The sequence below is a fragment of the Camellia sinensis genome, chromosome 2 (genome assembly GCF_055761805.1).
Source record: "Camellia sinensis isolate YWXY chromosome 2, ASM5576180v1, whole genome shotgun sequence".
Lineage (NCBI taxonomy): Eukaryota > Viridiplantae > Streptophyta > Magnoliopsida > Ericales > Theaceae > Camellia > Camellia sinensis.
Genome location: NC_138962.1, coordinates 116,040,715 through 116,066,871, shown reverse-complemented (window position 1 = coordinate 116,066,871; position 26,157 = coordinate 116,040,715). Strand labels below are relative to the sequence as shown.

General features: G+C 37.7%; 1 pseudogene; it reads left to right on the top strand.

Annotated features, from left to right (window-relative positions):
• The first annotated feature begins 7,929 nt into the window (after window positions 1-7,929).
• LOC145818953 (aspartic proteinase A1-like) lies at window positions 7,930-23,259 on the top strand (annotated as a pseudogene).
• Window positions 23,260-26,157: the final 2,898 nt, after the last annotated feature.

The window sequence follows — 26,157 nt, the reverse complement described above, 5'->3', positions numbered from 1 at the left end:
AGGCAAACTAGTTCATTAAAAAATTTGAATTCGAGGTGTTGACGCCCCAAAATCCCCAAACAGCATCAGATTAGCACGAAACAAGGCACACAAGACCGCTTAGGCACGAGAGACTTGTGGGAGAAGATGGGACTCCAATCGGGTTCCTAGTTTGGGAGTTAGAGTCGGATTTCAGTCTAGGTAAACTAGTTCCTTAAAAAACTTGAATTCGAGGTGTCGGCGCCCCAAAATCACCAAACGGGGTTGGATTGGCACGAAACTTGGCACACACGACCGCCTAGGCATGGGAAGCTTGTGGGAGAAGAGGGGACTCCAATCGGGTTCCCGGTTTGGGAGTTAGAGCCAGATTTCGGTCTAGGAAAACTAGTTCATTAAGAAATTTGAATTCGAGGTGTTGACACTCCAAAATCACCAAACAGGGTCAGATTAGCACGAAACATGGCACACACGACCGCCTAGGCATAGAAGACTTGTGGGAGAAGAGGGGACTCCAATCGGGTTCCTAGTTTGGTAGTTAGAGCCAGATTTCGGTCTAGGAAAACTAGTTCATTAAAAAAATTGAATTCGAGGTGTTGACGCCCCAAAATCTCCAAACGGGGTCAGATTAGCACGAAACATGGCACACACGACCGCCTAGGCATGGGATACTTATGGGAGAAGACGGGACTCCAATCGGGTTCTCGGTTTGGGAGTTAGAGCTAGATTTCGGTCTAGGCAAATTAGTTCATTTAGAAATTTGAATTCGAGGTGTTGATGCCCCAAAATCTCCAAACGGCATTGGATTAGCACGAAACATGGCACACACGACCGTCTAGGCGTGAGAGACTTGTGGGCGAAGACAGGACTCTAATCGGGTTCCCGGTTTGGGAGTTAGAGCCGGATTTCAGTCTAGGCAAACTAGTTCCTTAAGAAACTTGAATTCGAGGTGTTGACACCTCAAAATAACCAAACATGTTCGGATTAGCAGAAAACTTGGCACACATGACCGCCTAGGCATGAGAGACTTGTGAGAGAAGACGGGACTCCAATTAGATTTTCGGTTTGGGAGTTAGAGCCGGATTTCAGTCTAGGCAAACTAGTTCCTTAAGAAATTTGAATTCGAGATGTTCATGCCCCAAAATCACCAAACGGCATCGGATTAGCACGAAACTTAGCACACAAAACCGCCTAGGCACAAAAGACTTGTGGGAGAAGACGAGACTTGAATCGGGTTCCCGGTTTGGTAGTTAGAGCGGGATTTCACTGTAGGCAAACTAGTTCCTTAAGAAACTTGAATTCGAGGTGTTGATGTCCCAATATCACCCAACGGGGTTGGATTATCACGAAACTTGGCACACACGACCACCTAGGCATGGGAGACATGTGGGTGAAGAGGGGACTCCAATCGGGTTCCCGGTTTGGGAGTTAGAGCCAGATTTCGGTCTAGGCAAATTAGTTCATTAAGAAATTTGAATTCAAGGTGTTGACGCTCCGAAATTACCAAACGAGGTCAGATTAGCACGAAACTTGGCTCACCCGACTGCCTAGGCATGGGAGACTTATGGAAGAAGATGAGACTCCAATCGGGTTCTCGGTTTGGGAGTTAGAGCCAGATTTCGGTCTAGGCAAACTAGTTCATTAAGAAATTTGAATTCGAGGTGTTAACGCCCCAAAATCTCCAAACGGCATTGGATTAGCACGAAACATGGCACACACGACCGCCTAGGCACGAGAGACTTGTGGGCGAAGATGGGACTCTAATCGGGTTCCTGGTTTGGGAGTTAGAGCCAAATTTCAGTCTAGGCAAACTAGTTCCTTACGAAACTTGAATTCGATGTGTAGACACCCCAAAATCACCAAACGTGGTCGGATTAGCACAAAACTTGGCACACATGACCGCCTAGGCATGGGAGACTTGTGGGAGAAGACGAGACTCCAATTAGATTCTCGGTTTGGGAGTTAGAGCCGGATTTTAGTCTAGGCAAACTAATTCCTTAAGAAATTTGAATTCGAGATGTTGACGCCCCAAAATCACCAAACGGCGTCGGATTACCACGAAAGTTGGCACACATGACCACCTAGGCACGAGAGACTTGTGGGAGAAGACGGGACTTGAATCGGGTTCCTGGTTTGGGAGTTAGAGCCGGATTTCACTCTAGGCAAACAAGTTCCTTAAGAAACTTGAATTCGAGGTGTTGACGCCCCAAAATCACAAAACGTGGTCAGATTAGCACGAAACTTGGCACACACGACCACCTAGGCACGAGAGACTTGTGGGAGAAGACAGGACTCGACTCGGATTCCCGGTTTGGGAGTTAGAGCCGGATTTCAATCTAGGCAAACTAGTTCATTAAGAAATTTGAATTTGAGGTGTTGACGCCCCAAAATCTCCAAACGGCGTCGGATTAGCATAAAACTTGACACACACGACCGCCTAGGCACGAGAGTCTTGTGGGAGAAGATGGGGCTCGAATCAGGCTCCTAGTATAGGAGTTAGAGCTGGATTTCGGTCTAGGCGAACTAGTTCCTTAAGAAATTTGAATTAGTGGTGTTGACGCCCCAAAATCACCAAACGGCATCGGTTTAGCACGAAACTTAGCACATACGACCGCCTAGGCACGAGAGACTTATGGAAGAAGACGGGACTCCAATCGAGTTCCCGATTTGGGAGTTAGAGCCGGATTTCTGTCTAGCCAAAATTATTTACTTAATTATCTTTGTAATTATATAGTAGTTAATTTTTTTATGTTTTTTTGTAATTAAAATATTAACACATAATTATATTGTCATTAATTATTTTTATTTTTTGTTTTCAAATATTTTCCCGAGTAGGAGTTTGCTTCTTGTGGAATACAGGCTTGTGAAGATTGCGACTAACTTTTGTTTTTGTTACCCACGGAAAAATCATGAGAAAAACTTTTGTTTTTTATTTACGTTATTTTGAATTATGAACAACATTATGTATTTAAACATTGTATATGTATTATGCAATATTATGTAGTGGGATAATTTTGCTGATGTGTTGTTATGAATGCAAGAATATTTTTATTATGGATGAATTGTTATTTTTATACTGAAATTTTTATATTATTATGTAATTATTGGTTTCTTTTTCAGTTATTTTTCATTTAATACAGGTAATTTTCATATTTTTAATAATTTTATTGCATTTTTTGTTTTTTTTTTGAGACGGCATCACACAGTCTCAAAAAACATTAGAACCAGATTTTTTTTGCAACATAGACAATGCCGTCGCAAAAGATATTGGCTACAGTTGAAAGAAAAAACCTTTCGTGACGGTATTTCTTGCCGTCGCAAATAATCTTTTAGCGACTGTATGTGGTGCTGTCTCAAATAATCTTTTAGCGACTGTATGTGGTGCTGTCTCAAATAATCTTTTAGCGACGGTATGTGGTGCTGTCTCAAATAATCTTTTAGCGACGGCAGGTATCCCATCGCAATGAAAACACTTTCGCGACGGCATTTTTTACCGTTGCAAATAACACTTTTAGCGACGGCAACACTGTGCCATCTCAAAAAATTTCAAATTTTTACATATTAATGCTGACAGCAGAATTCCGCCGCAAAAAGGCAACTTTGCCGTCACCAAAAAAAGGCGACGGCATGGTGCCGTCGCTAAAACCTTTTAGCAACGCCCTTTGTTGTGACCCCTCATTTGCCGTCGCTAAAAGTCAGTTGCCGTCACAAAAAAGTTTTTGAGCCAAAATTTTGAGTATTTGCGACGGCAAAAAATCGAAATTTTTGTAGTATATGGAAGGTCAGAGATGTGCCAAATAATAGAGGATAGGTACTGTGTCTTGCTTGTATGCATGGACTTAGAGGGTAACAGATTGGCAATCAAGGTTCAAGCTTTTGAGTTCCTCAATAAAATTAGACTGCAACAGAGAACCTCAATAACTCTGACAAAACAAAATATTCGTAACAAATTGAAATTCTACAGAAATTGTTGGCTGCATGATGCATAGGAATTTGGTTTTTTAATCTAAACGGATGTTCCGAATCAAATGTCATTCATGTAGGCTGCTATTACTTTACAAAACAACATGAATTTAGAAAGAAAAAAAAAGTTTTAAAAAATTTGAATTTAGAAAAATTATTTTGTTGAAAAAAAAAACTTTGTGGGGGCTCCCTCGAATAAATTGTAATGGTGGTGATCCATGTACATTGACAAGATAATTCTTAAAAATAGAAAAATATATATATGTTCTTTGATCATTGTTGTGATGATTAGAAAGAATGTTGTCAATTTGATCATGTTTCACCCATTATTCACTTGTTTTTTTGGAATAAATACTTGGTATTGTACCCTACTGATTGGAACTCATTAATTTATTTTGAATCAGATGCATTCAAATTTGTCAAAAGCATCATGATTTACTTATAATATGCTTTATTTTACTTTGTCTTCGAATCAATCATAAGCATTGTGTTTGATATCCTCCATATCATTTTGTCACCAGCATTTTCTTATCAAAGAGTATTAATTTAGATTGGTTCTTGACTAAATTTACAATCAAATCCTAAAAATATGAGTTTTCCTTACCATTGAACTTTTGCTTCTATTATGCAGATAAATGGTCTAAATAATAGTTCAAGGTGCAAATGTCATCCAGTTTGAATTCTATTCACTGTATTTGGTTTCAATTTTTTGAATTTAATTTTGTGAAAATTGAATTTTTTATTTTTTATATAATTTTATTTTTAGTAAATATTTTTAAAATTTTAAACAGATTCTCACTCGAAAAAGCTATATCTATTTAAAACTCGATAACATTAAAATTAAAGTAATCTTTACCTCTATCTCTCTCTGTCTCTCTCTTCAATTTTCCTCCATTTTGTTATGTCAATTCATTGTAGCAATGGTGAGTCATTTTGAAGATTGCTGAACGAGTATGTTGTTTATGCTTTCATTAATCGCACCATTTTTTTTTGGTTGATTCATGCATATTACTTTACTGTATATGGAATTTATAAGCATTTTTACAAAATATGCTCTCTTTTTTTTTTGTTCGTGTTTAGTTTTCAATTTTTACAAATACACCCTTTTGATTGGTTGGGGTTGCTTATTTTAGTGCACTTTTTTAACTCTTTCTAAAAAAATATACAAGAAAGCAGAGACAAGGACATAATTAGGAGAATATTACGGAGGCCTGGGCTCCATTTTCTGTGAAAAAGTATAAATATATATATATATATATAGCATTCTTCTACCATCTTATCTTCTGTTTTTATTTTGTACCAAAAAATTCTTCATCCTATAGTATTTGATTTTTTTTTCCTCTCATATATATAGTTTATATATCATATGTGAATTTTTTTTATCTGTCTTTGGTCCTTCCGGTGATGAAATTTTGTTTCGTCCCTGAATAGAGGAGTGATATTGCACTTATTTAGACCATCCCAAATAACGGAGTGCCTTTTGTATTTTTTAAAAATTACATGTGATCCCTTTAACTTCAAGTTTATAGTGCATAACAAATAATTATTTTTATTAATAAATTATCAATTTAATTAACAAATGATATCATAAATATATTTAAATTAATAATTCTGGTTAATTTATATTGAAGAGTAGATAGGAATTTTATTTTCTTAATCCTCTTACATAAAAAATTCTAATAAGGACATTTGTAATTTTTAAAATTACAAGGGGTAAATAAGTAAATCTCAATGGATTTGTAATTTATTATTATTATTATTATTATTATTATTATTATTATTATTTGGGTAAATTACAAATATGCTCAAAATACGGATTGCCCTTGTGATTTAAAAAATTATAAATACCTCTTTGTCATAATTTGAAATAACTGCTTTTTTGTACAATAATAATATTTACCTAAATTAATAATTCAAATAAATTTCTAACATCATTCAAAATTGTTAATTGACTTAATAATTTATTAATAAAATGGTCATCTGTTATGAAATTACAAATTTCAAGGGGCGGGATGTAAAATTTAGAACCACAAGGGCAATTTATATTATAAACAAATTTCAGAAGTGTATTTGTAATATACCCTTATTTTATTTTTATTTATTTATTTATTTATTTTTTTTGGGGGGGGGGGGGGTTGGAATTGTGGCTCCGTGTTTAGTTTGTGATTATGTAGAATCAATGTCTTCTTTTTTTTTTTTATTGCGGTGAATTTGATTAACTGTCAATCTAGGTTTAGTGTTGTTCTTTATATTGGGGTGTTTTGTTATAAAAAAGTTATAAAGGTTCTCATATTTAACATGCATTGAACTTAATCTTTAAAAAATAAATAAATAAATAAAATTTGCATTGAACGAGCTTAACACATATTTGAGGTTGGATTTTTATCATTTGTGAGAAAAATGCTTTATTAGTGGAATTTTTTAATGTTTTCTTCTTTTTTTCCCATCTGTTTACTATCTTCCTTCAAATTGGCTTGGGAAAATCAGAATTTCTTTTAGGGCTGTGACAGCATTAATAAGATAGATATGAGCAAATTACATCAACTATCCTTATGGTTTTTTTTTTTTTTGATCGGCAAAAGAAAACTTTATTGATGAACCACATATAAATTACACATAGTAGGCATAATATCAATAAAGAGGAGTTTGGAGCCAGAAAGAGCTCCAACCTCGTAGTTGGTGAGAAACCAACAACAGCCTCTCTTTACACTGCCCTCGCATATTTGAAAACTTGTGTAACAGCCTCTCTTTACATTTCTACTGGATTTAGTGTGTCAGCAAATTTCATAAAGAGTAATGCTATACAAACTAAAATTCTTACGAACCTTTTAAAATTAATTACATTTTTGAGTGCTCAAATCAAAGTATGAGATTTGTGTCATTTTGGTTCTCAATATCTAAATTTGTTCAATTTAGTTCTCAATGTACAAAAAGTGTTTAAATTTGGTTCCAATCTAACTCTATCCGTTGACACCGTTGAAACTAGGGATAAATGTGTAATTTTAGAGACAAAAATGACACGGATTATATATTTTGGGACTATAAGTGTATTTTTTTAGCGAGATTCCATATCAATGACACATATCACATATTTTGAAGACTAGTGAATTTTTAAGTGAGTTTTACATTTATGAACTTTACTAATGAAGTTAATTGAGGGACCAAATTGTAACAATTTTTATACATTGAGGACTAATTGACATAATTTAAAATATTGAGAACCAAAATGACAAACAACATATTGCGGGGATTAATTGAGGGGGTAATCTGTTACAAAAGTTTTGAAATAGAGGAGGTTAGTGTGATATCCCATACCATGGAGGTAGTGAATGTAATATAGCTAAACCTCACAGGTAGTCAATGTAATTTACCATTAAGATTTTATTACCAAAAGCAAGCTATTATTAGTAGGTTTTTTTGAAATACTGTAGAAGAAAGTTCATTGCTTATTGGGTATGAAAGTTTGGTTTCTTTGTATTTTATCTAACTGTATTTTGATTATATTGATTTTCTATATCCTAGTTTCTTATGCAGAACCATCGGTTTTGTGTTATTTGTGAAGTTCTCATATTATAATGTTTTTCTTTTTATGCTTCATATTTCAAGTGTATGTGATTGGATCAATTGTTTTATTGCCTTTTCATGAACTAAAATTGAGATATGAGCATCTCCAATGCACTAGACATATAATACTTGTTAGTTAAAATACCTAGTGTGATTCACTTTTTTCAATTCCAATGCACTAAGTATATGATTAGGCATTTTGGCTCAACTCATATTCACTAGCTACATGTAGCTAGCCTTCAACGCTAGGCAAAATGTATTCAATCATTAGGATCATTTCCCTCCATCTTTGTTGACGTGGCATTCTATAAAATTAATAATATTTGGATCAATAGCTAAAATAAAGAGAATGGTTGGAGTAAAAACATAAAACAGTTGATAGGTAAAATAAAATATATACTTTATAGTAATATTTAGATAGGTAAAATGCCTACTACCATTGGAGATGCTCTTAAGGGAACCAAATTGAGAGCTGTTGTCGTATCTTTGTTCCTATCATCCCTGCTTTTTGCTCTGGTCTTTTCTGCATCTAACAATTAATGGCTTGGTTAGAATTGGACTGAAGAAGATGAAATTTGATCAAAACAGTCGGCTTGCTACACGGCTCGAGTCAAAGGAAGGAGTGGCACTGAAAGCGTCAATTAAGAAATATATAATCTTCGTGGTAATCTAGGAGAAACTGAGGAAGGAGACATTGTAGTGCTAAAGAATTACATGGATGCTCAGTACTTTGGTGAGATTGGAATTGGTACACCCCCACAAATGTTCACTGTGATCTTTGACACTGGCAGCTCTAATTTGTGGGTGCCATCGTCGAAGTGTTATTTTTCGGTAGGCTACTACTTGTCCATGTAATGTGAAAGTAAATGCGATGAAGCATTTCTGAGCCATTAATCACTGGACAATGATATCATGAATTATGCAATCTTTCAGGTTCCATGCTATTTCCATGCCAAGTACAAGTCAAGCCTATCAAGTACCTACAAGGAGAATGGTTTGTATTTTGTCCCTATTTATCATAAGCCGTATGGATGTATATGCTAAGGTGTCCATTTCTTCTTGTTCACTCAATCTATTTGTTTCTCGATCGTAATCTCCTAGATGCATAGAATTAGTACAACAGTTAAACGGAATATCTTCATGCTCCTAATCCCTATTTATCCACCCAAATATTATCTTGTAAGACCTTCAACTATACCTTGGATATATATGCAATTGAAGTCTGCTAAGCCTATAAGTTATCGAGGGAGGGAGGGAGCCTGTAAAATGTCTGCCTTTAGTGCCCATTTGTTAGAGACTTAATGGATAGTCGTTTCCTGAGTATAGGCTTCTGGCAGCTTGTAGTGGTATGATTTTTTCAGGCTCAAAATATCTTTGTGCATCTTTATCATCTCTGGAAAATATTCCTCTTTCTATTATTATAAGGAGTTACTCTACCTAAATGTTTCTTTGTAATAACTACCATTTTACCCTAAGTATGTGTCTAGAGAAGCCCACAAAGCCTTTTTTGTTTTGCCCATCTTAGAAGAGCTCAATTTCCAGTTATTGTTAATGGTGGGCTATAGATTTTTGCTTCACTGAGCCTATGCTTGCTAGGAGTGCTATGGTTTTCAGAGCAAATTTATTTTTCTGCATCTTTCTACCATGTTTGTATAGCTTGGTTTGATGTAACTTCTTTGTTGTATGGGAGAGTAGCACAAATACAAGATTTTGGGAATATATATGTTTAAACACATGGAATTGCTGTCGCATAATCAACATTCTATGGGTACTTTCAAGTGAGATTATTAGGGGTTCCTAGATATTGATGGAACTGGAGAGTGACCTCATTAAAATAGCAAAGGTGGCTTCCCTTTTACACAAAAGGAGAGGATTAGTTATATAACCTAGACATGATCCAATTGCATGTCTTGCATTTAGTTGTTCACGAGGCTCTTGACATTCCATACATGCATGGGTTTAGTGGAATGACCTTTTTCTGAATGATCATCTGTTGGCAATGGCTTTTAAGAAATTTCTACATCCATCTGCCATGCAGGGAAACCTGCTGAAATTCTCTATGGCACAGGGGCCCATATCTGGATTCTTTAGTGAAGACAGTGTTAAAGTCGTTGACTTAGTTATAGCGGTTCCGATTTTCCCCTTCATTGTTTATTGTATTCCAGACTCGGTTCCGTGGATATGTGTTGTTGTCTTATTCTTGTTTCCGTCCTTTACTCTTTGTGTTTGAGTTTTGGGTTGTGGTGGGCAAGTTTGAAACAGGTTGGTTGTGTTTAGAAACAAATGGTTTAGGCCCAGATTTTGGCTTCCACGCTCGAGCAGGCAGTCTGACGCCCGAGCGGGGACCTTCATCAGCAGAACTTCTGGAAGTGTGCATTCCACGCTCGAGCGACACTTTTCACGCTTGAGCGGGAGTCTGTGTCTGACGCACGAGCGGGGCGTTCCACGCTCGAGCGGACTGTGATGTATATCAGTCTGAGATGAAGCTTTTGAAATCGCTTTTTTTACCCTCTCTCTCTCTAAAGCACTCCAAAACCCTAATTTGAGAGCTCCTCTCTCTAGAACTCTCTCTTTCTCTACATTTTGATCTTGATTTAGTGAGACCCAACCCTTGCGCCTTCATTAAAGTCGCAGAGCTCCTCAAGACCTCCCTCTTGATCCGAAAAGTTGTGGGTTTGGAGCACCTTCGAGTTTCTTCATCATCTCCTTTGGGTCCTTTCACTTGAGGTAGGGATAACCTACTCCTTTCTATGAGTTTTGACATAGATGTTATGTATTTTGTATAGATGGTGTCGTTTGGGGTTGTTGGGTGAAGTTAGGGTTTTGAAATTGAAATTATAGAAGAGGGGTTTTCTATTTTGGGGGTCCCAAGTGTATCAGTGGTCCCTAAAATGAAATTATTGGGTTTGATTGATGAAATTTGGCCTTGGGTGCAATATTTGAGAGAAAATAGAGAAAGCCCTAATTTAATGAAATTGATTAATTTGTATAATTAATTCGGGAAGTATGGAAATATGAAATTGAGTTGAAAACCATGCAAATGGGAGATTATGAGATTGAATGGTGGAGTTGGGTTGATTAATCACTCACATTTGAAATTGTAGATAATTTATCTGTTTGATAATTTATTATCTGTTTAGAAATAACTGCTTTGGGCTATCAGTGGATGATAGTCTTGATTATTATAGACACTGCATGATGATTAGGTAAATTGAAACTAATCAATTGAGTATGTCATTGAATATGACGGATGGAATGACACATTGAATATGTGCTTTTCTTGATCATTGTATATGATAAGTGTTTAAATACATTGTATATGTATATTGTTTAGGAGGAGATAGGGGATGTACTCCACGGTTTGGGAGGAGATAGGGGATGTACTCCTAAATCGGTTTGGGAGGAGATAGGGGATGGACTCCAGTGATAACTAAGTTGGCCGGAGTGTCCAGGGTGAAAGTCCCGAAATCCTAATTGCGTTTGCATAACGTAGATGAATTGAAGTATTGAAATGATGATAATATGAGTTGTAGTCTCACTTGAAATTGAAGTGTTGAAGTGCTAATAATGTGAGTTGTAGTCTCATATTAATTGATCATGATTGAAGTATTGTTAATATGAGTTGTAATCTCATTATAAACTGTCTGGGTGAATAGAGAACCATATCTATGAATTGGTCTGGATAATGAAATGGAATGGGATTGAAATATTTTTGTGAATATGGATTGGTTATGAAAGAAATGTACGTTTGTTTAGATGAGTTAAACATTTATCAAATGCTGATGTTTTAGTTATTGCTCATATTTGGTTTAGCGTATCTCTACTAGGCTTTGGCTCACCCTATATGGGACATCATTTTCAGGTACAGGTGATATGCCACCTCCAAGGTCTTAGCTTGGAAGATTGTTGGGAGTTGACGACCCTTTTGGTTGTTTTGTTATTTTTGGTGTTACATGTAAATTCAAGCCAAGGGCTTAATGTGTTTTGAGTTAGAACCCTCTTTTTGTAACCAAGTGTTGGCTTGGAAAGTTGTAAGCCCGTAGGGCATTTACTTTTGTTGTCAACATGTAATACTTTTATAATGAATACTCTGATAAATGGAAACATGCTTTATTCTTTTATGTCTATGGATGTCATGAATGTTGGGTTTATATGTATTATTTGGAGGGCGTGACAACTTGGTATCAGAGCGTACCGGGTTTGAATACTTTGGATACGTGGGAAGTGGTTAGTACCACAATGGGTTTGTCTCGCTTGTTAGAGACTTATGTATGTTGTTATGTGCTTATGTGATAACATGTTTATCTGACTAAATGGGTATGGGATTTAATTTCTAAGATGTTGATTGGATCCTTGGGTTTCTAGGAGTCCTGTTGGAAAAGCACCTGATCAATGCTGTTTCTAACTGGAACTCTAGCGATGCCTCGCGACAGTCACTATCTGGAAATGAAATTCGTAAGTGCTTATGTGATTATGTGCTTACGTGGAATGAATTACTGTTATCCAATGCATTAGGACGTGAGTGAAATAGCTTTGGAACATTTGTGAATGAGCTAATGTTTTCGTTACCTTTATTAGGATGTCAGGACGAGGACGTGGTAGTAGGCGTGGTAGGCCTAGGAGGCAGGAGATGCCTATCCCGGATGAGTTTCCGGCGCAGCAAGAGGGGGTTGGTCAGACCAATGTGGTCGAGCCAGTAGGTCAGTAGGCCATGGGCGCCTTAGTCTGCGAGATGGCAGGAGCATTGAGGGAGTCTATGGGCATTCTCAAGGTTGAGAATCAAGCCCAGGCCCATGTTGCTGAGGCAAGGCCTTCTTTTCTAAAGAGGGAGTTTTTCCGGTCTAACCCGGATGAGTTTCTGGGGGATCCTAAAGAGCCACTTAAGGCTGATGAGTGGCTTGAGCAAATGACGAAGACGTTTGCGATGCTTGGCATCGAAGACGGAGGCTTGAGGGTGACCTTGGCGTCCTTCCAGCTGAAGGGGGATGAGGGTTAGTGGTGGAAGTTTGCACGAGGTCGTATTGGGGGAACTTGGGAGGCTTTCGTTAATGCCTTCCAGGAGAAGTTTTTGCCTCCCACTGTTAGGGAGATGTTGAGGGATCAGTTCTGTCAGCTCAAGCAGCTGAATACACCTGTGGCCGAGTTTGAGGCCGCATTTACCAGTTTATCAAGGTTTGCACCTGAGCTAGTGGCATCTGAGGAACGCCGTTGTCTTGAGTTCGAAAAGAAGTTAAGGACCGGGCTCAAGCTTAGGGTTGCTCGGTCCATGACTCGGGAGTATGGGCGCCTTGTGGAGGCTGCGGCCCATCTTGAGATTATTATGCATGAGGAGGAGGATAGGATGAGGGGCTCCAAGAGGAGTCAAGATGGTCAGGGAGAAGGTAGGAGACAGAGGGGTCCTAACCCTCAGCAGTCCCAGGGTGCATTTGCGAGATCTACCTTTCCAGTGTCGAGTTCAGGCTCGGGGAGAGGCAATCAGGGAGACTCTACTTGTTATAAATGTGGTCAGCTGGGCCACAAGTCTCTAGCTTTCCCGTAGAAGGGAGCAGGGCAGAGAGCAGCTTCATCTTCGGCTCGTCCTCAGAGCCAGAGTCAGGGCAGAGGCCAGCCGCTCTCTTGTTGCCAGTGTGGCGGGGCACCTGAAGAGGTTTTGCCTTCAGTTGAGTGGCACATCTGGTGCATCTGGGTCAAAGCAGAGTTATCAGCCAGCTCAGTCAGTCCAGGCCTCGAGGGCTAATCAAGGAGCCTCTTCGGCTCAGTCTATACAGCAGTCTTTTGCTCCGAGAGGTGAGCAAGTAGATTAGAGACCTTCAGGGCGTGTGTATACTCTTACCGCGCAGGATCTTGTACCGGCTCCATCTGTTGCGAAAGGTACATTTTTGTTTTGCAACTCGGTTGCTATTGTATTGATTGATACGGGTGCATCCTGTAGACACCACATTTTGACCGGCCCTAAGACTTGGGCGCTTTCTTTTGATTACCCGATAATGATAATTAGAATGTGTTTCTCACAAAATTCTCAGTAAGAAAGATGGAATTTAAATTTTAATCCCAACCTTCACCCATTTTTTGGCCAAACTATTTTAGACCTTAAAACCCTCTTTTCAAAATATGCTTTTTTTAAATGTTTCTACAATGTCCCGAGGCTCTCATTTCGATTAAAATATTGCACTTTTCAGTAAACTGAGTAAGGACAAAGTGGAAATAAATGGAAGGGAGGTGAACTTTTTAAAAAAATATTTAAAAACATCTTCTTTATAGGTTTGGAATTGAAGGAAATAGGAAGGGATGAAAGAAAACTGGTTTAAGAAAAGGATGAGTATCAAATCATTAAGAAAGAAATGAGCAGCCTTCACTAAATTAGGCATCTCTCTTTGTACACTTGGACTTTAAATGTGAGGCTACCACCATTGGAAATTAGACTTCTGGGGCTTTAATTAGACCCAAGAACCACCTTAGACCAAGTCTAAATAGGGGAGATATGCCCATTTGAAGTTGGGTTTAAGAGCAGATTTTATTGACCCAGCCCGAGACAGCCTTCACTAAATTAGGCATATCTCTTTGTACACTTGGAATTTAAATTTGAGGCCACCACCATTGGAAAGTAGACTTATGGGGCTTCAATTTGGACCCAAGAACCGCCTAAAACCAAGTCCATATGAGGGAGATATGCCCATTTGAAGTTGGGCATAAAAGCAGATTTTGTTGACTCGGCCCAAAACAACAATAGCCCATTTTTCTTGGTTTTGGTTCAGTTGGGACAACTCATTTACCTATTTTCTGAGCCATTCAAGTGCATCCACTCATCCTCCATTATACCTAATCATGCCCTATTATCAAAAAGAGATTTTGTTTGCATCTATAAAGGAGTATCCCATGCAACCACCTTGAAAATTTACAACCACCTTAAAAATTTGCCTTCCTATCACATTCTTGTCTCCCACCTTCTTTTTGACCTTTACTCTCCCTCATTGCCTATATAGAATGATCATATTGTAAGAGAGAATGAGGACCACGAAATTGAAGAGAAATGAGTGAGAAAAGAGTGAAAAATGAGAGAAAAATTGAGTTTTTGAGCCAAAAATATTCCTATCTTCCATATACATCCCATACCTTCCATAGGTATTGAAATTCCTCATTTCCATACACCAAAACCACTCCAAAAATTCTGATATAGCCAAAGATCAATTGCCTTGATCATAAGGAAGAGTGTTTAGTGATTGAAAGTGAGAAAAACTAGAGAGTTAGCCACTTTCCATACCACAAACTCCATAAACTCTATAATTTCGAATTGAGGATTTGAGAACACATTTCCTATACTTGAGGGTGATCAAGAGGAAGTTTGAAAATCAAGAAGTTTAATATTTCTTTGGAAGGTGAATTTTTAGTCTTTCATTTTTTTATATTTTATATCTCATATTTATTTTCTTGCTTCTTATTTCATAGTGTTTTGTTATAATCTAAGTGGTTTGTTTATCTCATATTTATTTTCTTACTTTATATTTCATAGTGTGTTGCTATAATCCTAGTGGTTTGTTTAGCTCATAATTATTTATTTATTTATTTTTATTCGCATGCTTTAATTTCATATTAGTTTTGTTGTAATCTTGCATGTTCTACCTCATATTTATTTTTTTTTCTTGTATTAGTCTCATATTAGTCTCATATTAGTTCTGTTGTAATCTTGCATATTCTATCTTATATTTTTTTCATTGCTTTAGGTTTATGTTGTGAGTTTGCATTTTTTATTTTATTTTATATTTGTTTTCTTGTTTCTTTAATCTAACCGGTATTGGTTAGTTGAGTCATCTACATATTTTTTGTTTGTTCCTTTTCTTGGTTTCGCAACATGAAAGGTTATGCTTGGCCTAGTTGGTCGGTCGGTTAGCTTCTTCCGAACAAGATGGCGTAATCTTCCAATATTGACCAATTTCCGCCGACAGTTCCAAAGAACATGAAGCTTTTATTTTATTTATTTTTTATTTTGAGTGTATTGTGAGATTTTTATTTTATTGTAATATTTTCCTCATCCCTCTCTAATTTGGTTTGTAAAAATGTTGTAATAATTCCCCGCCCCACTTCTTTCTATCCCGTTCTTTTACTTGCTCTCTTTATTTGTACGTAAACATCATATTTATTTTTCATCATAGTTATGCTTTGCATCCATGTTTCATGCATCTTTACTCGGCCAAGTTTGCATTTGTGGATTTAATCAATTCCTATGTGATTATGTGCGCTACTTAATGTTCTTGAGATGATTCACATATCATATTTTAGAAACCGAATCTTTAGTTGTATCTCATGAGTGAATTGCATTAGGATTTTGAATATAAGATCATGCATAGTTTACTAACTTTGTTTTGTAGCTTGTTCATGGGACATCAAACATGTAAGTTTTTATGCTTTAGCATCCCGTTTGTGTGTGTTTTTCTTACTATGTCTAGCATTCTACCATGAGGCTATTTGCTTATGTGATATAACTCTATGAATGCTAGTGGATGGAGGTTGTGTTGCTTAATTTGGAATGATGTTGATTTTTCGTGCTTGTAAACTCAATTTATTTGGGTTGTACATCGTCAAAACTCTTTCAAAATGCATGATATTAAATTGTTCCAAAATGAATGGCATAGTCTATACTTGTATGCTTCAGTAAATTGTAGGATTTACTAAACTAATCAGAACATTAACATATAAAGAAAATAAAAGTCATATCATGGTTTAGTAGAGGCCGACCTTTTGATCGGGTGAGCGGGGGTGCTCATTATTGACCTTCCCCTCTCATACCTAAGGTTCCGAGCCAAGCATCCTTGGTTACGACGAACAGTGGCCTTGGCACGAGTCATGGGTTTCCTAATTTCCCAAAATATTAGGTGGCGACTCTGAGATCTGATGATGCAGTTCATTTTTGACAAAATTGCAATAAAATGGATTTTCAATAAAAGTTGCCAAATCTGGACTCTCATCTATGTTTCACATTGCACTCGTGAGACTAGATCAAAGAGATCTCGAGGGTCCGAACTGTTTAACGCGGGCGGGTACCCCCCGGGCATGTTACACATCCCATTCTTTTATATCTGCTGCATTTGTATCTGTTTTGGGGTTGGAGTTGACACAGTTAGCTTCTCCTATTTGTGTAGTGTCACTTGTTGGGGGTGAGTTGATTTTGAAACAAGGATGTAGAGGTTGTGATATAGAGGCCGTCGACCGCCGGCTTCCATTTTCTTTTGTAGTAATGGCTATGTCAGGTTTTGATGTGATTTTGGATATGGACTGGTTATCGTCATACCGGGCTGTTATTGATTGCTACCGCCAGAGAGTTACTGTATGTACCTTGAGCGGGGATTGTTTTCACTTCTTGGGGGATCGGGTTGGTAGAGTCTTGCCACCAGTGTATGATCTGCGAGGGCGGAGTGAGCTTAGTTGCCTTCTCGCTAGCTTTATGAGTAGTGAGTGTGATGAGACCCGAATTGAGCTACCTAGAGTGGTTTGTGAGTACTCGGACGTTTTTCCCGAGGATCTTGTTAGTTTACCACCCCATCGAGAGATTGAGTTCTCTATTGATTTAGTGCCTGGCACGGCACTGATTTCTATGGCACCGTATCGTTTTGCCTCAGCCGAGTTGAGTGAGTTGAAGATTCAACTCCAGGAGTTGCTAGATAAGGGCTTTATTCGCCCTAGTGCTTCGCCGTGGAAAGCACCGGCCCTCTTTGCTAAAAAGAAAGATGGGGCTTTGAGGCTTTGTATCGATTACCGAAAACTAAACTGGGCTACGGTTAAGAACAAGTACCCTATGCCTCGTATAGATGATTTGTTTGACCAGTTGAGAGGTTCCCGTTGTTTCTCTAAGATAGATTTGAGATCGGGTTACCATCAGTTGAGGGTCAGGGGGGAGGATATCTCGAAGACGGCATTCCGTACGCGGTATGGCCATTATGAGTTTCTGGTGATGCCTTTTGGGCTCACCAATGCACCGCCTGTGTTTATGAACTTGATGAACCGGATCTTTCAGGAATTCTTAGATCATTTTGTGGTCATCTTCGTGGACGACATTCTGATTTATTCACCTTCTGAAGAGGAGCACGAGGAACACTTGAGAGTGGTGCTTGAGTTGCTTAGAGCCCACAAGCTGTATGCTAAGTTTGGAAAGTGTGAGTTCTGGTTAAGAGAGGTTAAGTTCTTAGGCCATGTGGTATCCGAGGAAGGGGTGTCTGTTGATTCATCCAAGATAGAGGCAGTGCAAGATTAGGCACAACCTAAGAATATTTTTTAGATCCGCAGTTTTCTAGGATTGGCCGGTTATTACCGTCAGTTTGTAAAGGATTTCTCCAAGCTAGCTTCGCCGTTAACTAGGTTGACGCGAAAAGGGGTCAAATTTGTATGAAGTGAGACTTGTGAGAAGTCGTTCCAAGAACTTACGGTTAGACTTACCACCGCTCTAGTTTTGATTATTCTGGAGAGAGGTTTGGGTTATGCTGTATATTGTGATGCCTTACGAGAGGGTTTGGGTTGTGTGTTGATGCAAGAGGGGAAAGTCGTAGCCTATGGCTCGCGACAGTTAAAAACACATGAGAGAAACTACCCTACACATGACTTAGAGTTAGCAGCTATAATTTTTGCCTTGAAGATTTGGAGGCACTACCTGTATGGTGAGAGGTTCGAGGTGTTCTTGGATCATAAGAGTCTGAAGTATCTGTTTACACAAAAAGACTTGAACTTGAGGCAGAGGAGGTGGATGGAATTCATTGAGGATTACGACTTCGAGTTGCACTATCATCCGGGGAAGGCTAATGTTGTGGCCGATGCCCTTAGTAGGAAATCCATTAGTGACGTAGCTTGTATAGCCATCCGGGAGTGGGAAATGTTGGGTGCACTCAGCGAGTTTGATTTGCTTCTGGGCGAATCTGTTGAGTCTGCGGCCTTGTTTTCTGTAGTTGTACAGCCTACACTTGTGAATCGGGTGTTAGAGGCACAGAGGAGTGACTTTGAGGTAGAATCCCTCCGGGAGAAGATCTCCAGTGGGAAGGTTGAGAAGGGTTTGACTTTGTATCCTGACCTAAGTGTGAGGTACCGAGACCGCTTGTTTGTGCCGGAGTCTTGCCGAGAGGAAGTACTCCGAGAGTTCCACCATTCGCTTCTTGCAGTGCATTCGGGAGGCACTAAGATGTATCGTGATTTGGGTCGCCAGTTTTGGTGGCAGGGTATGAAGAAAGATGTGACAGTTTTTGTGTCTAAGTGCCTTACTTGTCAGCAAGTGAAGGCTGAGCATCAGAGGCCAGCGGGTTTGTTACAACCCTTGCCTATTGTTGAGTGAAAATGGGAGCATGTCACGATGGACTTCGTTGTAGGTCTTCCGAGGACTCAACGGGGTAGCGATGCTATTTGGGTAGTCGTGGACCGGTTAACTAAGTCGGCGCACTTTATTCCTATGCGCGTGAGAGATTCGGTAGATCATCTTGCCGACTTGTATATTCGGGACATAGTGAGGTTACACGGAGTCCCAGTGTCGATCGTCTCAGATAGAGTTCCACGTTTTACTGCTAGATTGTGGCAGAGTTTGCAGAGTGCCTTGGGCACTAGGTTGACCTTTAGCACGGCTTATCATCCTCAGACTGACGGGTAGTCCGAGCGTACTATTCAAATCCTTGAGGATATGCTTCGAGGCTGTGTCCTTGACTTTAGTGGGTCATCGGAGAGGCATTTTCCCTTAGTGGAGTTTGCCTATAACAATAGTTTCCAATCGAGCATTGGCATGGCACCATTTGAGGCCTTGTATGGCCGACCGTGTAGGTCTCCAGTGTGTTGGGCTGAGGTGGGTGATGCACCTTTGTTGGGCCCGGAGTTGGTGCGGGAAACAACGGAGAAAGTTGAACTTATCTGTAAGAGGTTAGTTACAGCCCAGAGTTGCCAAAAGAGCTATGCCGACCGTAGGCAGAGGCCTTTGTCATTTGAGATGGGTGATCACGTCTTTCTAAAACTATCACCTAGGCGGGGTTTGATGAGGTTTGGGAAGAGTGAGAAGTTGTCCCCTCGGTTTATTGGTCCTTTTGAGATCCTTGAGCAGATTGGGGAGGTTGCATACCGTTTAGCTTTACCGCCGCAGTTGTCCGGGGTGCATGACGTGTTTCATGTTAGTATGCTTCGGAAGTATGAGCCGGATCCATCACATGTATTGGATTGGACCGACTTAGAAGTAGATGAGGATGCCTCGTATGAGGAGAGACCTGTGCGGGTCTTGGATAGGCGGGACTAAGTCTTGCGAGGCAAGACGATACCCTTGGTGAAAGTCTTGTGGAAACAACACGGGGTAGAAGAAGCCACTTGGGAACGTGAATTGGAGGTCCGAGAGAAATATCCGAACTTGTTTGTTAATATTTAACCATGTATTGGAAATTTTATTTCTTGATGAAATCTAGAAACCTTGTGTATGTTTCAAGTTGTAAAACATTGTATATGTTTTGGTGTATGGGAGTATTGTTGAATATGCCTTGAATATGGAAGTTTAAATTTAACATTGCATATGTTGAATGTGTTGTAGAAATGAAATTATGTCATTAACATTGAATATGTTATAGAATTATGAAATGTGGTATTGAGACTTGTTGAAATTTGAAAAAATGCATGTTGATAATGCGTATTGAGTTATATTACAAGTTGCCACTTGAAAAGAGATGGAATGGCCGGTAATGGGTCAAGTTAATGAATGTTGAATTAAAATGTGTTGAGAATTGGAAAAGATCACGATTTTGAAACTCATTTATCTAATTTCGGGGACAAAATTCTTTAAGGGGGGGAGGTTATAGCGATTCTGATTTTCCCTTTCATTGTTTATTGTATTCCGGACTTCGTTTCGTGGATATGTGTTGTTGTCTTATTCTCGTTTCCGTCCTTTACTCTTTGTGTTTGAGTTTTGGATTGTGGTGGGCAAGTTTGAAACAGGTTGGTTGTGTTTAGAAACAAATGGTTTATGCCCAGATTTTGGCATCCACGCTCGAGCGGGGCTTTCATGCTCGAGTAGGCCCTTTTTCATTTACTCCTCCGCTCGAGCGGGCAGTCTGACGCTCGAGCGGGATTCTTCAACCTTCAGTATTTTTCCTGCAGGTCATTGGACGCTTGAGCGCCCACTTTCATGCTCGAGCGGGGACCTTCGACTGCAGAACTTCTAGAAGTGTGCATTCCACGCTTGAGCGGCACTTTTCACGCTCGAGCGGAAGTCTGTGTCTGACGCTCGAGCGGGGCATTCCACGCTCGAGCGGACTGTGATGTATATCAGTCTGAGATGAAGCTTTTGAAATCATTTTTTTCGACCCTCTCTCTCTCTAAGGCACTCCAAAACCCTAATTTGAGAGCCCCTCTCTCTAGAACTCTCTCTTTCTCTACATTTTGATCTTAGTTTAGTGAGACCCAACCCTTGCGCCTTCATTAAAGTGGTAGAGCTCTTCAAGACCTCCCTCTTGATCTGAAAAGTTGTGGATTTGGAGCACCTTCGAGTTTCTTCATCATCTCCTTTGGGTCTCTTCACTTGAGATAAGGATAACCTGCTCATTTCTATGAGTTTTGACATAGATGTTATGTATTTTGTATAGATGGTGTCGTTTGGGGTTGTTGGGTGAAGTTAGGGTTTTGAAATTGAAATTATAAAAGAGGGGTATTCTATTTTTGGGGTTCCAAGTGTATCAGTGGTCCCTAAAATGAAATTATTGGGTTTGATTGATGAAATTTGGCCTTGGGTGCAATATTTGAAAGAAATGGGAGAAAGCCCTAATTTAATGAAATCGATTAATTTGTATAATTAATTCGGGAAGTATGGAAATATGAAATTGAGTTAAAAACCATGCAAATGGGAGAATATGAGATTGAATGGTGGAGTTGGATTGATTAATCACTCACATTTGAAATTGTAGATAATTTATCTGTTTGATAATTTATTATCTGTTTAGAAATAACTGCTTTGGGCTATCGGTGGATGATAGTCTTGATTGTTGTAGACACTGCATGATGATTAGGTAAATTGAAACTAATCAATTGAGTATGTCATTGAATTTGACGGACGGAATAACACATTGAATATGTGTTTTGCTTGATCATTGTATATGATAGGTGTTTAAATACATTATATATGTATATTGTTTGGGAGGAGATAGGGGATGTACTCCACGGTTTGGGAGGAGATAGGGGATGTACTCCTAAACCGGTTTGGGAGGAGATAGAGGATGGACTCCAGTGATAACTAAGTTGGCCGGAGTGTCCAGGGTGAAAGTCCCGAAATCCTAATTGCGTTTACATAACGTAGATGAATTGAAGTATTGAAATGATGATAATATGAGTTGTAGTCTCACTTGAAATTGAAGTGTTGAAGTGCTAATAATGTGAGTTATAGTCTCATATTAATTGATCATGATTAAAGTATTGTTAATATGAGTTGTAGTCTCATTATAAACTGTCTGGGTGAATAGAGAACCATATCTATGAATTGGTCTAGATAATGAAATGGAATGTGATTGAAATATATTTGTGAATATGGATTGGTTATGAAAGAAATGTACGTTTGTTTAGATGAGTTAAACATTTATCAAATGCTGATATTTTAGTTATTGCTCATATTTGGTTTAGCGTATCTCTACTAGGCTTTAGCTCACCCTATATGGGACATCATTTTCAGGTACAGGTGATATGTCACCTCCAAGGTCTTAGTTTGGAAGGTTGTTGGGAATTGAAGGCTCTTTTGGTTGTTTTGTCATTTTTGGTGTTACATGTAAATTCACGCCAAGGGCTTAATGTGTTTTGAGTTAGAACCCTCTTTTTGTAACCAAGTGTTAGCTTGGAAAGTTGTAAGCCCGTAGGGCATTTATTTTGGTTGTCAACATGTAATATTTTTGTAATGAATACTCTGATAAATGGAAACATGCTTTATCTTTTTATGTCTATGAATGTCATGAATGTATGTATTATTTGGAGGGCGTGACGTAGTTGTCAAGGATCAGGTAAATTTCAGCAACCTCCACTTCTGGCTAATGTAAATAGTTTTGTTTGGAATTGTTCCTTGTCAGGAATTTATTGAGGCAACCAGGGAGACCGGTATAACAGTTTTGGTTGCCAAGTTTGATGGCATTCTTGGACTTGGATTTCGTGAGATCTCAGTTGGAGATGCTGTCCCAGTCTGGTATAATTTTTCTTGGTTAAAACTTTTCAACTGAAAATGCATAGTTTGCCTCTCTGTATGGGGTAATTATTTAGTAATTTTGAAATATAAACACATGGTATTCCATAATATTATGGTTTGTGGAGAAGGTAGGTAGGTAAGGTATTGTGTTAGGTGATTGGGGAATATGAGGGGCATATTGAATGATAATTGGTTAGGGAGTACAAATACGTTGTACTCTGCAAATATTGAATAATTTCCCCTCTGTATGTGTGTGTGTCCCCATGTGCTCGCACACATATGGAAATCACATACAAGCACGGAATAAAACTCCAGTGATTAGTCTGCAGTTCTGTTTGTTTAATTGTGATCATGGTAATTATGAGAAGTTTTTACTTCCTCCTTTGATATGGGGCTCTTGCATCTTTTATAGGTACAACATGGTCGAACAAGGTCTAGTTAAGGAAGAGGTATTTTCATTTTGGCTTAACCGAAATGCAGATGAAGGGGGTGAAATCGTGTTTGGTGGGGTTGATCCAAATCACTACAGGGGTAAGCAATTGTATGTCTCAATGACAAAGAAAGGCTTTTTAGATATTATTTCTTACCATTCTTAATAAAAAAAAAAAATGACAAACTTTCAATTTTCAAGTAACAATAACTCAACAACAATGCAAGCACTTAATAAAAAATCTTGGAACTTGATAAAAAATTTCACTTTATGCCTTAAAAAAATTCCTTTTCTAAATGCAAGCATTTGAATAAAATTGAAAATTTGAAAGTAAATTAGGAGGGAGACAGTCAAAAGATGACATATAGTAATCCTAAAGACCTTAGAAAAGTTGTGTGAACCCTTTTTCAACAATGAAAAACACAATTCCAATGGATTATTTGTGAGTATTTTATGATTCAATAATCATGGTTTTAGATTATATCGATTGATTTATTTAAATGTTTTTTTGGTAAAATTTTTATTTTGTATAATTGTTTGTTCTGTCGTAGATTTCAACCACGATAGAAGCTTAGAATCCCATGCATATCAAATAACTAAATTTTTTATGGTGTAATCAATTAATCAAAATAATCAGTCTTTTGAGATATTATTTTTATAAAATAACGGGTTTATCTTCTGATTGAAAACTCCTTTTGTGTGATTTTTAATTGAATTATACAAATTGAATAAGATGTATTTTACAAATAAAATATTGATGGTGAATCCTTAATGCCTTAGTACTTTTATATTATTAGTACTTCAAATTATATTTAATCAATTACTTTCTCAAATCATTCAAATATTTTTCAATCAATTCTATTTTATTTTATATTATTCTCAATTACTTGGTTCTTTACTCGAATATACTCAGACTCACCGAGATTTTATTATTTCACAATAATCTACACTTGAATATACACATTCAAAGCTGTAGCAAGTTTTAGCACTTCTCATTAATAAAATATGTATGTATATATATAACAATAAATTAATATAATTTTTTTTTGTTGGCACCCTTTTTTTTTTTTTTTTTTTTGAGTTCTCTAAAAGATTTTATTTTTTGATTAAAAAATAAAAAAAATAAAAATTATTGTTTTATTTTTTTTATTCAACTATTTTTTTTAATTATTAAATTAGGATTTTATTATTATTATTATTATTTGCATTGGTATCGTGATGAATATAGTCATCTAGTAAGTACTAATTCTGATTTTGATACGTTATTTGGCAATCTCTTTGAATATGAATTTGATTTTTTTTTTTTTTTTTTTTCACTTACACACACCTGACATCATGGCAAAAAATAATGGTAATAATGATGAGATTAATCTAATTCAAGTGGCTCAACCTGTTCCGTGCTTATGTGATTATTTGCAATCTACAGGGAGTAGTGAACCATCTTGTATTATTCTTCCTCCTAATGCAAATACTTTTAATTTTAAACCAGGTATGATTACATTACTTCCTAAATTTCATAGTCTTGATTCTGAAAATCGCTATTTGCATATCAAAGAATTTGAAAAAGCTTTTTGGTGACCAATTGATTAGTCGGGAAAGATAAGTTATACTTTTGCTGACTAAATAAAGTAGTCGGTGTATCACCAAGCACATTTGGCGACTAAATAATTAGTCGTTAAAATTATTTATTTTGGCAACCAAAGGATTTGGTCGCGAATAGGTCTATTGCCGACTAAAGTTTTAGTTGCGAAAACATTTCTTTTGGCAACAAACATGTTTGGTCGTGGAATGTGACAATTAGCGACCAAATTAAGAGGTCGTAGAATGTCACAATTGGCGACCAAAATTTTTGGTCATGAAATGTCACAATTGGCGACCAAACTTTTTGGTTGTTGAATGTGATATTTGGCGACCAAATTTTTTGGTTGTGGAATGTGACAATTGGCGACTATGATATATGGTCGGCAGAATATCACTTTTCGCGACCAAAATGTTTTAGCGACAAAATGGATTAGTCGCAATAATGATATATTTAGTGACCAAAAATTTAGTCGGCAAATCTAACTTTTCCCGACCAACCAAAATTTTGGTCGCGAATTACTTTTGCCGACCCTCAATTGGCGACCAAAGTAGCGACTAAAAAAATTGATCGCGGATAACTTTTGCCGACTAAAAATGGACTTTTAGCAACCAATTTTTTGGTCGGCAAAAGTGTTAATTCTTGTAGTGAAGTATGTGCGAACTTCGTTGACCAAACATGTATTGAGGAAGTAATTACGTTGAAATTATTTCATTTTTCTATTAATGAAAAAGTGAAGACATGGCTTAATTTTTTACAATCTAGTTCAATTGCCACATGGTAAGAGATACAAACTAAGTTATTGAAGAATTTTTTTTCCAATTCACAAAACAAACTCTTTAAAAAGACAAATTATGAATTTTTCTCAAAAAGAAAGTTTTGTCAATGTTGGGAATGTTGTAAGGATTTGTTAAACTCTTGCCCACATAATGACTATAAATCTTGGTGAGTTATGGATTTTTTCTATAAAAGCTTGACTTCTATAATCCTTGGTGAGTTATTGATTTTTTCTATGAAAGCTTGACTCCTAAAATGCGCCAATTCGTAGAGATGAAGTTTAATAGTGAATTTTTTAATAAAGTACTGGATGAAGCTTTTACATATTTTAACCTATTAGCTAAGAATGGCCAATCTTGGGATACTATTGAGCCTTTAGGAAATTCAAACAAGACAAAGCCTTCATCACCTTCATTTAGTGCTAGGAAATACAAACTTAGGGAAGAAGATAATTTGAGTGCAAAAGTAGCTACTTTGACTAGGAGGTTAGAGGTAGGAGTGTAAATTTGGACCCATCGGCTCGTGGTTCGCTACAGCCCGGCCCGTCTAGGCTCGGTCAAGCTCGACCTCGAGCTCAGCCTAAGACCCTAGGCTTGGGCCATAGGTTTTGATGCCCGACTCGGACAGTAAGCTTGACCCGGTCCGAAGGCTGGCCCACCTGAGGCTCAATGTCATTTTCAAGCTATTTTGGTAGAAAAAAAATTTTAA